Raw genomic sequence first — 15,082 nt, forward strand, 5'->3', positions numbered from 1 at the left:
CTTCTCTGGGAAACCTGTGCCAGAGCCTCCCCACCCTCACAGAGAAGAATTTCTTCCTAATGTCTAATCTAAACCTACCCTGTTTCAGCTTAAAGCCATTCCCGTTATCCTCTCACGCTATGCCCTTGTGAAAAGTCCCTCCCCAGCTCTCCTGTAAGCACCTTTAGGTACCTGAAGGCTGCTATAAGGTCTCCCTGAAGCCTCCTCTTCTCCAGACCCTCCATGTTTCCTTGTCACAGGACAGCAGTTGTCCATTTCGCTTTCTTCTCCAAAAGCAAGGTAATAGTGGTTACTGACCAGTTGGTGTCTTCTGGGTCACTATGAGTGATGATTGCCACATGGTTATTCCACTCTTTGGCTCATTACCATATTTCTCTTAGCTAATATGTTTGTAAAGCCCTGTAATTCTGTACTTGAGCTCTGCTTGATAGGTGATTTCCCTCCAGATGTCTTTGAGCTTGTTGTCTACACATCATAATTCCAGATGGACATGGATTGCTACCTATTTTTCTCTTTGCTAAATTTGTTGATCTTCTTATTGCTTCCAGTTGTGGCTTTCAGTGCTACCAAGATAGGACATCTAAGGGATAAACCTTGTCCATATTTGTGGATCTGAAATCTCAGCTTTCTTGGCCTCTGCTCAAAGAGCTCCCACTTCTACTCATTTTCTTGAGAATGTTTTAACACCTAACCTGTTTCACTCAGTTTTCCTCAGCCTTGGGAAAACAGTTCCTTGGAATCCTCAGGAGTGGATCATACCTGCATGATTAGAGCTCCCTTCTCATATCTCGTATGAATGGAAACCCACCATGAGCACTGTCCCCAGGCCAACCACGAGGGATCAACACAGCCACCTAAATCCATAAGACAGCATTTACCAGGCATAATGAGGCCCCAGTCCAGTTCTCTTGGTTTTGGTGTTAAATCTGCTGAGTTTTGAGGGACTTGGATGTTTTACTCCTAGGGATAGCTGCCTCACCAGCACGTGTGTCCTGAATGGATGTCTGTCATTAAAAACACATTTTCCTCCCTCCATTCTTTTCTTTTGCAATTATATTTTTCATCCTGAATTAGCTTTTCCCACAAATTTCTTCACATGAGACTGTATTTTTAAGCTCCTCCCCATCATTTCTGAAGATAAACTATAAAACTGTTAAAGACACAAAGTCTGTTTGTTCTTGGGATCATCTCTGCAAAGTCCTTGTGTTTAGCAGAGGTTTTTAAAGGCAACAAGTGCAGCTGAAATGATGCTCTACCTTTTCTTCCCCTGCCTTTTTTTCCAAATAATCAAAGATTCCCTACTGCTGAACAGTGCTCAGAGGGTGAAGCTGTGCACAGCTCAGCTTCAGCATCAGAAAATGAAAATCTAAGTCTAAGAAGAAATGGCAGCGTGTGGCTTGGCCCCACCACCCTAAGCAGCCTGGGATTTGTGATGGGAAGAATTGCACCAGCAGCACCCAGCGTGGCTATTTTTGTACCCTGGCACAATCCCAGTCTCACCTGTGACAGGAATATTACATGCAGATTAATTTTTACCTTGGCAGGTGTACATCCTGTACATCTTGACACCTTACCCAGCGGGCTGGCCCCTGTCCCAGGGCAGGAACCCGCCCTCCAGATCCAGATTTATCATGGATCCAGTGGAGTACACTCTCTCCTGAGCAATCCCAACACACAGCAGCTACATTCAGCAGCACTTCACTCCTCCTGTGGCTGCACTGACACAATTCAACCTTCCAATGGCAAGTGGATCCCAGCCTGGTGTCCCAGGTGCCTCATCTGGTGGTCGGCACACATTTTAACGGCTGTGCTCTCACAAGTCACTTCATATTTCATTCTGAAACAGCTTTTAATGTTTATGGCTTTGAACAGCCTTGTGGAGAGTTATAACCTAAACCACCATCAACACATGGGTTTTTCAGGCTTTGCAATGCCTGTACAGCTTTAGGCTTGAAGGAGAGGAGGAATGTAATTATATAAGAGGCTGAGCCATACCTTAAGCACAGATAATTCTTGCATGAAATCCAGCATTCTGAGTAGCAAGGTGAATTCACCAGGCAGAGAATCCTTGCCCTCATTAGGATTTGCCTCTATGCAAACCCAACAAGTTGGGATCCTTTATAATCCCCTGGAAATCAGAACAGAGATCAGGCAAAAGAGAACCTCCCTACCTCATCCCCTACATAGTATCCATTGCCATCTGATGCTGTGGGATTGCTTCTTCAGAGAAAGATCCCAGATCAGCTTGGTGGAGAATGGAGCCCGTGGAGAAGAGCGATGCTGCTGCTCTGCTTCTCCTCTGCTCCCGTGCAGAACAGCAGCGTGCTCTCCAGGGAAAAACAGCCAGCTTTGCATCTGGAAAGGAATTCATGCAACACCTCCCAGCCTGATGGGGATTAATAAAAAGCTCTGAGCCATCACTGCTCCTCGATATTAGCTGCAGCTCCTGCAGATTCCCAGTTTCAGGAGCGAAGTCAGGCGCGCACGCTCCGCGCACGTCTGTGGCTGCACTTACAGCAGCAATCCTGGCAGCACAGTGACCCATTTCACATCGTGGCATTCTCACAACCTTCCACTGTTGGCTTAACTCTGCCTTCACTGGCATCACCAGGAGGTGGCCATCAGCTTCTGGGGAACCTGTGTGTCACATTCCATGGACTGTGCTGGAACTGCCAGCTCCTGCTTAACAGTGGAGTCAGCCCAGAATTGGAGGGACCCAGAAATACTTACACACTATTTCTGAAGATGTGGAATAAAGGAAGGCACAGTAGGACTGTACCTGTCAGCATCCCTTTGGCTCATCAATGCAATCTGCTGCACACCACTTTCCTATGACCCTGCTCCTACAAGGCACAGCACACTTGGCAAAAGGACAATGGCATTGTGAAAGCAGCAAAGCTGCTCCTGACAAGCAGAGTCCCACCTGTAGTTTTCTGAAGCAAACCCACGGCAGAGCCCTCGTGCCACTGCCTGAGACCCTGGGGGTTATCCCTTCACAAGTATCTCCTGCCAGAAGACAAGGTACTGGCACTTGCTGGACCACCAGCTCAACACAAGCTGTTCAGCAGGTTTGTCTGCTGGCACTGACAAGCTGGGAAAGGTATTTTTTAGCTAAAAATACCATCCTTCTTTTTGCAGCTCTTGCTGCCACATCTTTTGCTGCCATGAAGGAAAAGAGAAAAACCGCTCGGCAAGTACAGCTATTTATCTGTCCAATAAGGACAATTAAGCTCCACTCGAGCAGTGCCTGATATTCCTGTGTTGCACAAATTGCATTTTTCCATTCTCAGTTTTCCATCTGCATTTTCCCAAATCCAGCCTCACACCCACTGCACGTGCACACTCAGCTCTGAAAGGGGACAAGTCTTGTGGATGCTTGATAGAGACCTGACACAGCCAGCCCAAGTGGGATATTTCACATGGCATCTCCCTTTCCTTTTCATCCTTAAGGAATCAAATCCTCATCCTCTCAGGATTTATCACGTAGCAGTTATATCTTACAGCTATAAATGGTTTTATTTACTGAAGTGACCATGTTTTACCAAATCTTATCCAAGTCCAGATGAATTTAATTCTGAAAGTAGGCATCAAGACAGGGAAGCATCTCCTGAAGGTGTTCTCAACCCAGCTGAGTGCTGACACACTCAGCAAGCCCATCCCTTGGATTCTGATGTCAATGGAGTCACCACCAGCTTGGAGAAATCCCAGCCCGTGTTTGCAGCTGCTCCATGTGGGTGAGAATTGAGGCTACACCAGGCCCCATTGCTGGAGAAGATGGGCACTGTGGGGTGCCTCTGTGGGTGCCCTTTGATGCCTGGGTGCCTCCCACAGCTGCCAGTTCAGTCACTGCAGGTGGCCCTGGGTGCTCCTGGCCCATCACAGCAGTGGCACACAGTCCAGGCTGAGCCTGGGCTCAGCTCCATCCCTGCAGCACCAAGGGCTTGTGTGTGAGCAGGCTCAGCTGATGGGCTTCAGTGGTGGGCTTTACACCACAGATCTGCTCTGTGCGTCTCAAAAACAGCTTCTGAGGCTGCTCAGAGCAGCCCTGCAGGGAAGGGGCACAAACTCACTCATTGCCCTGGGACAGCTCCAGGTAAGTCACTGTGTCTGTGCCCATGAGCCAGCCCAGACACCTTAAAAGCAGAATTCAGCTCCTTGCTGACCCCTCCACCCCAGCCCTCAGCACCTCTGAGATCCTCCTGGGTGTTTATCATCCCAGCAAGAGACATTTGCCTTTTCTTTAACAATTCCTCTTTATTTCCTCCTCCTGCCCCTGCAAACAAGAGCAATTTCCACGTGAAATCCATGAACAGGACATCCTCCATTCACACCTCCACCCTAAGCTTCTCTAGGTCTGGTCAGGAAAGGTTAGGAAGTTTTGTGGAGAATTCCATGAATTCTTATGGTCTCTTTTTCTCTAGAGACAACTCTGCTAAAGTGCTGAAGGCCCCAGCAGGTTACAGCCTCCCACAAAGAAATGGGAAAGTTGCTTTTAGGAATGTTTATATTTAAGGGATAGCATGAAGCCTCTCCAGCTCAGCCCTTTGCCTGCTCACAGGGTCAGCTGGAGCTGGAGGAGTGGAGCTGGAGGCAGAGCCCGTGTGAGAGGCACTCTGACACCTCAGCTGCTTATCTGTGTGTGTCAGAGAGTGATCCTTGCCTGAGCACTGTGCCAGACCCAGGGTCTGTAGGAGGTTCTGCTTCCCTTCCCCTCCCTGTCCCACACATCCATCAGTTCCTCACACCTACACCCACAGACCCACGACATGTCTGCAAGACAAAATGCGCCCAAAACCACAGCCAAGGACAGAAAAGGAACATCTTTTGTGTTAGCTCCCCCATTCAGAAGAGAACTTGGGCAGGAAAAAGGTTGGACAGGAGGAACTGAGACCACATGGAGCAAAAATGATCAGAAGCTGCTCTCAGAGTTCCCAGAGATCTGAACTTGGGCAGGAGGCTGCAGGTAGGAGATCCCAGATGTGTAAGAGCTCATGGGGGTCCACAAAGGAAGGGATCACCTCATCATGGGCCCAGCTGGGTCTGGTTCTGTGCAAGCCCAGAGAGTGCAGCTGCAAGGTCCTGCCAGGGACACACCAGCATCTCAGAAAGCCTCTGCAAGGATATCGACCAGAACACCTGAGCTCTGCCTCAGAGAAATGCTTCAAAAAACAATTAGAGATTGTATCTCTACCCAAATGAAGGCTGTTTCCCAGAAACCTCTTCCAGGACCTTAAAAGATCAAGAAAAGCAGATACAGCATCACTCACTGCAATGCTGTGGGAGGAGAGCAGGATCAGATGGACAAGTACATTATGCAGGGCACATGTTGTTCTGTGTTGTATTTGCCTGGTGAAAATGTGCTTGAAGCAGCAGAGTAATTGGATGTGCTGCATTTGAATCCATGGAGGAGATGCTGGGGGTTAACTCCAGTGGGCAGCTAGGCAGAACACATCACAGAGATGCTGGCTCACTCCTTGCCATCCCCAGTGGGATGAGGTAAGAGAAAAGGCAGAATAAAAGCAAGAAAATTGGGGGTCAGGATAAAAATAACAATAATAACAACTGCTTTATAAGTGAAGGATGAGTAGAAGAGACGAAAACAAAACAAAAAAGTGATGCAAAAGCAATCACTCATCCCCTTCCATGAGCACACGATGCCCAGCCAGCTCCCAGGCCGATGGTTAACCCATTCACTGCCAGCCATGGTGCTGAATGGTGTGGAGTATCTCAGTGGTCAGCTCATCTGCCTGCCTGTGTCCCTCCAAACCTATGGCATGGCCCCAAATCTACTCTAACAAAAATTGGAATCTTAGTTTTTCACTGGTGTTGTTTTGATCAAAAAGCTGAAACATGGCAATTGTGAATAGCTATGAAGAAAATTAACTTTGTCCTTTCCAGACCCAGACCATGAGACATCCAAGGCTGTGTTCAGGGAAGGTTTTGGTGTTCCCAGCACCTCCTCATCTAGCACTGTGAGCTGTGCTCCCCCTGGGCAGGCTCTGCTGGCACTGTCACCACAGTTGGCTGTGACACTCCTGCTTTGGGTGGCCAGGGCCACAGCTGCCAGCCCTGCTCCTGGTGCTCCAGGGAGAGCAATGGGCAGGGAACAGCCTCTGCTGCTGTCTCTGCCCATGGGAGAAGGGAAGGGGGAGCTCGGGCAGCCCTGAGAACAGCGACGTTCCCTGCCTGGGTGGGAAGCAGGGAAGGCAGGTGTTGTCAGCACAGAAAACAGGCTGCAGAGGGAATTCCTCCAGGATGTGTGGGGAAGGAGGTGGAGACAGGAGTCCCTGGTGATTCCCAGGAATAATTTAGTATGAAAATGCCTGCATTGACAGCACCAGCTACTCAGGCAGGTGAGATCAGCCTGCATGGATTCCAGGCAGCCCTCTGGCCCACCAGGAGTGTGGGGACAAATCTGTGCCTTGCTTCAGGCTGCCTTAGGATCAGGGCAATGCAGGGAGCACTTTCTTAGCTTAACCCCCCAAATCCAGAGACAGAAGAGCCCAGAAGAATGATTTTGACTTTGTAGCAGGGAAGAAGCAGCAGCAGCTCTGTATTATTATTTTTGTCCTCCAGCACTCTGCCTCTTGTGCAGGTGTGCACAGAGCACAAGAGAAGGGAATCCAGACTGATTCCCTGCCTGTTCTCACAGCCACCCCATGTGTCTGGCTCCTCCAGGCTGAAGGAAGGCCTCCCACCCTTCACCACTGTCTTTTTGGGTCCCTGCCAGTTCACCATGGCACAGCAGAGGCCACAGCTGGCTGGGGAGATGCCACCAATGCCCCCTCTGCCCACGGGTGTCTGGAGCAGAGAGCTCAGCACCACGGGACTCTTGTGATCTGCTCACACAGCCAGGGCTCTCCCCAAATTACTGCTTCCCAAACAGCGCCTTCTCATTACATAATTCTGCCTGTAATTGTTGTTGCCCAAAGGTATGAGCTGTGTTTCTTGCAGACTATTACCAAAATCATCCTTTTCTGCTTGCTGTCAAAACCCTCCCTGCCGACATTTATTCCCTGTTCTCTCCCCTCATTTGCACTGCACCTTTTGAGAGCCCAGCCGGGGGGTTCTCCAGCCTGTCCCCCGTTATCACCACCACGTTACCCAGAGGGGGAGTGACCATTGCCAGCGTGTCCCCTCTCAGACAGGCGCTCAGCACGGCTGCTCCTCCCTCCATCCAGCCTCTCCACATTCTGTGAGCTATTCCAGCTAATTGGTGCTCCAGTCTCCAGCACGGTCTGCACCACACCACAGCACACTGCGAAGGGTTATCCGCTGTCTTCCCCAGTCCACTAATTGTGTAATTATGCAGAAATGGCCTGTCTGGTACAATCTATTTCTCATACTCCCCTGTGGTGCTTGTTGCTTACAATGCTCATTATTCCTCTAAGTATTTGCAGACCTTCACCCTCCATCATATTTCCACAAATTGCAGTTCTATTAACAAGGGAACAATTCCTGAAGTCCTTGCAAACACTGTATTCATTTTCTCAACTGCTCCCTCCTTTCTGGCCACGAGCAGCCCGAGCTCTGTCTCAGGCTGGCTCAGGTCAGGGAAGGTGCCTTTGCTCTGGAGCCTGTCCCTGCCCCATCCCCAGCCTGGGGGGGCTCTGGAGAGCCCAGCAGCTGAGCAGGGGCAGGGAGCTGTCCCAGGCTGGGTGGCTGCAGGGTCACACACCTCACCCTGTGCCATGGGGATTGCTGCTGGCTCTGCCATCCCGCAAGGAGCCAGGCGGGCTCTGTGCTCATCCCGGATCTCTGCCGGGTGCCAGGCTCAGCTGGCTGAGCAATTACACTCTAGCTAAAGCCTGTGCTGCAGGCTCAGCTTCCTGCCACAGGCATGCCAGGGCTGGGCTCAGAGCAGCCCCCTCCAGAGAGCAGGAGCCTGAGCCATGGGTGCCCCAGCATCCCTGCCTGCTGTGGGCAGCGACATTCCCAGAATAGCCTGGCTTGGAAGGGACCCACAAGGATCAATAAATCCAACTCCTAGCCCTGTGCAGGGCTCCTCAGCAAACCCACCCTGTGCCTGAGAGTGCTGTCTGGCAGGCTTGGGTCTGGGACCATTCCCTGGGGAGCATGTTCAGTGCCCACCACCTTTTGGGGAAGAACCTTTCCCTGATATCCAACATGAAACTCTCCTGACACAGCTCCAGCCTCAAGTCCTGTCGCTGGTCACCATAGAAAAGAGGTCAGTGCCTGTTTCTCCTCTTGCCCTCACAAGGAAATTGTAGACAGCAACAAGGTCTACAACACCTCAGTCTCCCCATTTCCAGGCTGAACAGATCAAGTGTTCTCCTTGGTCACCTCTCAAGCAGCTCCAAACCCTTCACCATCTCCTCCCCCTCCTCTAGACACTCTCTAAGAGTTTAACATCTTCCTTACACTGCAGTGACCAGGGTCAGCACCAGACCTCCCTAGTGTGGACTTTCTGAGCTATAAAAAGGCCAATGGGCCACAGACTTGGCTGGATATCCTGCTGGCCAGGTGATTCAGGGTGGCACAGCTGACACGAGGCAGTGCTGAGTGGGGACATGGCATTGGGGGCAGGCTGGGGAGGGTCTGAAGCCACCACAGAGGTCCCTGGGATGGTGACTTCTCCAGGGCTGTGGACGCCAGGCCAGTGTGCTGTGAGTCAGCAGCGGGGCTGGAGGGAGCTCTGCCCAAGGCACATGGCAGGAGATCTCCCTGGCCTGAGAAGTGGCATTTCAGGGAATTTCCCTCTCTGCAGACAAGAGCAATTAGAGGGACACCAGGGCAGCCGCCATATGACTCCTGAAAAATTCAGAGCCTTGCTTTGTGTCAGTACCACCACGGGAAGGGGGGAGAGCCCCAGCCCCAGCTGCTGCTTTCTGGATGGGACTGGAAACAGCACAGCTGAGCAGCAGCACTTTGTGCCAGCATATCCCTAAAATACCTCGTCCCTCAAAGGAAACTGTGACATCCCCAAAGGCTGCAAGAATACACTGGAATTTACTGCAAAGCTGGATGCAGTAAACATCCAATGGGCAGCCTGACTAATGGTGATATCCAGAGGAAACTTATGTCAGACTTAATTTCCATTTTGAATTTCCAGTCCAGCTTTTGGCTGGTTTGACTTGGGCCACAGATACAGTGCAATAAGAACTGTTGATCACAGTCATAGACCAAATGTGTTATTGAGCTTCACATGGGTTTATCTCTGGCGTGGTATTCCACAAGAGAATTCAAATGTCCCCATAAAATTTAATTCTAACCATCTTTCTCTAGATATTTCTGAAAGGGGTTCTCCCACGAGAGGCCTGATGCTCTCTGCTTTCATTAAGTCTAGACATTTCATAAAGCAGTCTCTTCTTTTAGTATTCTGTCTACATCACTGGACACCAAGAGTTGATAAGACTTTATAAAAGGGGAAGAGGAGAATACACCCAAAACCACCCCACTTTGACACCATTTGGTCAGCTCAGCTGTGAATCTCAGCAGAGAGTTAATGGAGGAGAATGAATATGCTGCTCAGTCAGACAGGAGTCCTTCATCCTCCTTTAATGACAGAACAGCTGCTTTTGTAACTACCCCCTGCAGATATTAAAGCTGAGAAAAATCCTTCTCATAGCAAACCACAAAATGAAAGGAGCTTTCTTCTGGAATGCTGTGTCAATTAACTTCTTAAGACTCATCTGAAGGCAGAATCTTGGTGTTCTCAGGCCAGGAGACCATTGCCAGATACACCTGGACAAATCACGCACTGCAAATAAACCCACTGAAGAACTGAGATATTCCTTCCTGTTTGTAAAATTTTTCTTAGCTGACCTTACCAGCTAAAGATTACAAAGCCATTTATAAACATCTGCAGGATAGTTTACAGGAGGAAAGGTCAGGCTCTGACGCAGGCCATGCGTTCTGATCTGCATTCAGTCCACACGGCAGGGCCAGATGTGACAGCCACGGTCACGCACATGGCTCTGACCAGCACAGGTGAGGCACTGCTCAGGAGACACAAACCTGGGCACACACAGCGTGTCTGGGTCTGCATCCCACCTGGAGACTCACTCTGCCTCCCTGCAGCTATCATTTTTATATAGATATAAACCTGCATTATATAATGGAGCACTCTGGCATCCCTCCTGCTCCGGGTGCCCGTGTGCTGGGCAAGGCAAGGTCGCAAGTCCCAGCAGTTCCCCAAGCACCAAACAGCCCCGTTAATGACTGCCTACAAATCTGGCAGAGGCAAAATTTGAAATTGTAGGAGGCACCAAAAATCCTGGCCAACCTTGTTCAGCCCTTGCTGACAAGCTGGCTTTGAGAGCACTGACGAAAAATGAGCTGCTTGACGAGTCTGCCCCATCTCCAGTGGCCTCACCAGCCCCAAGGGAAGTTTCATGATGCAGCCCTTTGCTGGACACCTCCTTGAGCACAAATAAAATTGGAGGAAGCAGGAGGGAGCCCTAGGGAGAGGATCAGGGTCTCAAGTGAAAGCCTATGATGCACCAAATACATGATTCAAGTGCTCATGTACTGTAAAAAGGTTTAGTGATGAAATAGACTGGCACACTAGGGATTCAGAGGGTACAGGACAGTGTTGGCCCTTTTCTATGGTGTTAAATACCCACTATCTTGATGAAAGAGGTTCTGCTTCATCTCAGATATTTCTGTTAACTCAGATGAGTGTACACAGAAATTAGTACTTTCCTCTATAAAGCACACAAGCACAATTGGCAGAATTTCTGGCAAAATGACAAATTTGACCTTATACTTTTCCCCATTTGTGGGAAGAAAATTCTTTGCTTTCCCCTTTCCACCATTTCCAGTCATAGCCTTTGGTTTAGGACTCTGTCTGAATTCTTTGGTCTAACACAATGGAGTGGTTTTTCTGTGCCATAACCAAACAGTAACAACCTTCTCTGGCCACCATTTGACCCTGAACAATTTGGTCCACGAGCAGTGGAGATGCCTGTCCCATCTGCCTCTGCTTAGAGCATGACCAAGATGTTTTGCTTCCCTTCTTGACTAAGGAATAAAACTTGGAGTGATCTCACCACCCAGCCCTGTCCTCTGAGCTCCCCAAAGGTACCCTGGCAGTTCTAAAGGCAAATTCAGTGCAGATGACTGAGTTGGCAGCATAAATAACTCAAGGGCCCACCCTGCTCTGAGACATCACACAGAGGAACACAGACTCCCATGTGTCCCCTCAGTGTCCCAATCCATGAGTGACATTCCCACAGCTCAGAGGCAGGGGGTGACAGGACACAGCTCAGAGCAGTCTCTGTCCCTCTTGGCTCTTTCAGTCAGATGGAACGGGGCAGAGAGATGGAGCCAGACAGGCCATTCCCTGCTCCCTGCACCTCCCAGCCCCTTGGTGTTCCTCCAGCCCATCTCCCTCTGGTCTCCAGCCCTTCCTGCCTCCATGTCCTTGTCCCAGCACCTGGGACAGAGTGGCCAGGCCACTGAGCACAGACCTCATAGCATCTGGTGTCGCAGACAACTTTTATGGAAAATCCTTTCCTTAGGATTTTTCCTCCTGAGAAGCTGAGACACCTCAGGAACAAAATGTAAACAATGGTTATCTGCTGCTGTGGAATGCAACAGGTGCATCTGTGATTGGCCCATGTTGGTTGTTTCTGGTTAATGGCCAATCACAGTCAGCTGGCTTGGACAGAGAGTCCAAGCCACAAGCCTTTGTTATCATTCCTTCTTTTTCTATTCTTAGCTAGCCATCTGAGGAAATCCTTTCTTCTATTTTTTTTTAGTATAGTTTTAATGTAATATACATCATAAAATAATAAATCAAGCCTTCTGAAACATGGAGTCAGATCCTCATCTCTTCCCTCAACCTGAGACCCCTGTGAACACCATCACAAACTGCCACATCCAGGATTTCCTGCTTGGGTCCCTCTCACGGGATGTTTTGTGCAGCAGCCACAGCAGCCAGTGCCACAGAAAGCCACAGACACAGCCTGGCAGCCGGTGGGGAAATCAAGGGATGGTGGGTGCCCTCGGGAGACAGGAGCTCTGAGCCATCCCAGGCAGGCAAGGTGGTGCAAAGTCCATGCTGGTCACACCAAAGGGCAGGCGAACCCACTTCAGGTCCACATCATCCTCCAGAAACATTTTCCTGTCTGTGGGAATAACTGGGACACAGTCTGCATGGATGGCACAGTGAAATGAGGTGCTCAACCACAGTCTCTGTGACACAAGGCAGGGTTCTCTGCTCATGGCATTCTGCAGGCAGTGCTTGCCCAGCTTTTTGTTAAAGCAATCCATTTCCCAGCCCAGGGAAAGGGAAAGGAGGCAACACCAGGAGGAGAATCACAAAGATGACGTTCTCCCACGCAAAGTTCAGCGGGTGAAGGACAGGGAGAATTCCTTGGAAAGCACAAGGAACACAAGCCACCCAGCACTTATGATTCCTGGCTCAAACAGAATTACTGGAAGGGACAGAAGGAACAGCAGGGACTTTTGAGCTGGGAAAAACTCGGGTATTGGGTGGGAGACAGTGGGGAAGAGATTAAAATCACACACATTAGCCTAGATGGAAGATTTATGTACTGCACAGATCTGAATTTGCCCACAGCCCAGTTTCAGTATTTTTAAAATTGGAAGCCAGTTCTAATGCCCACACCCAGACAACTGGTGCCCTTCCACCACTGCTGTGTTTGACCATTTGCCCCAGTGAAGATCCCATCTGAGGCTCTTCAGGATAACTGTGAAGGATGAAGGGGCTTGGGTTTAAAAGCATCTCTGCCTGTTGCCCTTCTCCAACTCCCAGGAAAAAAAGCCCTTTGAAGAAAGGGGCATGGATATTTTTTTCACTCTTTAATTGCCTGCCCTGCCCTTCTCTGGGAACTGGAAGACCCTCACCCATCTAGAAACACCAGCTGCTTGCCAGCCCTCAGGGTGCTGCTGTTAGTTCCTTTTTATGGAGTAGGGCTGGCTAGTGCAACACACACTGGAATTTGTTGTTAGGGGGTTTTTTGTAGCTCCTAGCTGGCATTCTTGCCTTCCTGGACAAAGGCAGTGACAGGTCGACCTCATGCTGAGAAGACGCGTTTGTCAGTGGCTCACCTCTGCTCAAGACCTGGTAATGACTTCAGCACATTCCCTGGCTCCAAAGGTTGGACATAAATCAATGACTAGATCCCAGGATGCATTGTTCCTCTAGCTGCTTGCTGGGGAATTGTTCATGTTTGATTCCTGCTGCAGATAGCCCAGAAAGCCAAATTCATCAATGAGCAGCTGAGCTGCTCAGGAGTCTACTGGGAAAACATTTCTAGAGCTCCACAAATGAAAACCGCTTCTCCCAGGCTCTTATTCTGCTCATTGCACTTTCTACCCCTCATGTCAAGTTGTCACAGTTCTCATTTGCCAGCAGCTGCCTGCCCCTGCTTGGGTGGTGGCAGGAGTAGAAGAAACATGGAGCCAAGTGTTTAAATGAGCAGAGATGTTCTTGGCAGACACGGGCAGGGAGCACAAGACTGGCAGCCTTCAGGCTGGAGAGCTGTGCACTGCACCAAGGTCCCCGCTGTGCTCTGTGGACCATCCCACAACACCCAGGAAATTCATGCCCTGGAGGAGCTCTGACAGACTGAATGAACAACAAAGTCACCAGTGTGGGGTGGCTGAGCTGTACCGGGGCAACCAGTGCCAGCCCAGCTGTGGTACCTTTGCCTGCAGCCTCCTGGTGCCAGCTGTCCCTGCTCCAGGACATGTCCACAGGGAGCACAGACCTCCAGCATTGCTGCCCCAGCTATCATTTTTATATAGATATAAACCTGCATTACATAATGGAGCACTCTGGCATCCCTCCTGCTCCGGGTGCCCATGTGCTGGGCAAGGCAAGGTCGCAAGTCCCAGCAGTTCCCCAAGCACCAAACAGCCCCATTAAGGATGGCCTACAAATCTGGCAGAGGCAAAATTTGAAATTGTAGAGCTGCCCCAGCTCTGGAGTGGCTGAGCTTTACCTGGGCAACCAGTGCCACCCCAGCTGTGGTACCCACTGCCTGCAGCCTCCTGGTGCCAGCTGACATCCCCTGCCCCAGGACACGTCCCCAGGGAGCCCAGACCTCCCGCACTGCTGTCCCAGCCCTGCGTGCAGAGCCCCCGCGGGCTGCTCTGAGCTGTGCGTGCTGTCCCACCCCAGCCCAGGCACTGCAGCATGAGAAGGAGCCTCGGCTCCAGCCCAGAGACATCTGAGCTCAGTAGCAGCATCTGACGACAGATGTGTGTCTTGCAACATCGCTACTGAAGTGTCTTTTCCTTTCAAAGTAGGAATCATTTTCCTTCACGTAATAGTGCAGGCAAATATAATCCTATTAACAGGGCTATTAAACTAAACAATACTTGGCACGCCATGACCTAAAGAAACAATCCAGCAGCACCGGCAGCTTGTAAACAGCCCCATCCCCGAGGCAAAATGGGCATTTCCTGTGCCCGAGTGCCCTCCTGGGCAGCATCACCCACCCTGCTGCTGTGCCAGCCTCTGCAGGACACCCAGCCCTTAAATGTGTGGGAGGGCACCCCAGTAAAAAGCTGCTGTCTGCATAAAAGCTGTCTTTGCTGAGATGAGTGGGCCCCTTTCCATCCCACTATCCCAGGCCCTAAATCAAATTTACTCCCTAACCCAATTAGCATTCACTCAAGTTTACACCAAGACAAGGCTTGGATCTTTGTTGGCATCTCTGCGATGGCTCTCAGCTCTTGGGTTTAGAGCTCTTTTGCTCCTCCACATATCTGAATTCCCAATCCAGCCATGCCTGAAGTGAAAGACTGGGCTCACATCTCTTTTCAGTAGGCCTGTCAAATAAAGTTCTGCCTTCTGGTCTGGTCTCTTGACTGAAGCAGTTCTAATTCTTGCTCCACTCCTCCAAAAATGCACCAGACCCTTTTCTGCCATTGCTTGCAGCTGTGGCAGGGTATGAGAGCATTGCCTGGGTAAGAGATGAACACCAGGATGCACAGGAGCCTGTGTGCAGCCCTGGGCACTGGCTCCCTCTGTAACCCTGAAAACAGCTGTCATTTCCATGGTGCTGCAGCAGCAGAAGAGCAAGGAGAAGAGTTTGGGCTGGGGAGCCATTTGTGGTGGCTTTTAGCAGCGTGAAATGATGCAGTT

At 50.3% G+C, this 15,082-nt stretch overlaps 1 protein-coding gene across 5 annotated transcripts in view; it reads right to left on the reverse strand.

Moving 5' to 3' along the window:
* The window catches only part of NRG2 (neuregulin 2), a 158,523-nt gene that overhangs the window by 87,628 nt on the left and 55,813 nt on the right, over nucleotides 1–15,082 (reverse strand). The gene's annotated exons all lie outside the window — the stretch shown is intronic.

Source organism: Zonotrichia albicollis, chromosome 15, assembly GCF_047830755.1.
Source record: "Zonotrichia albicollis isolate bZonAlb1 chromosome 15, bZonAlb1.hap1, whole genome shotgun sequence".
Lineage (NCBI taxonomy): Eukaryota > Metazoa > Chordata > Aves > Passeriformes > Passerellidae > Zonotrichia > Zonotrichia albicollis.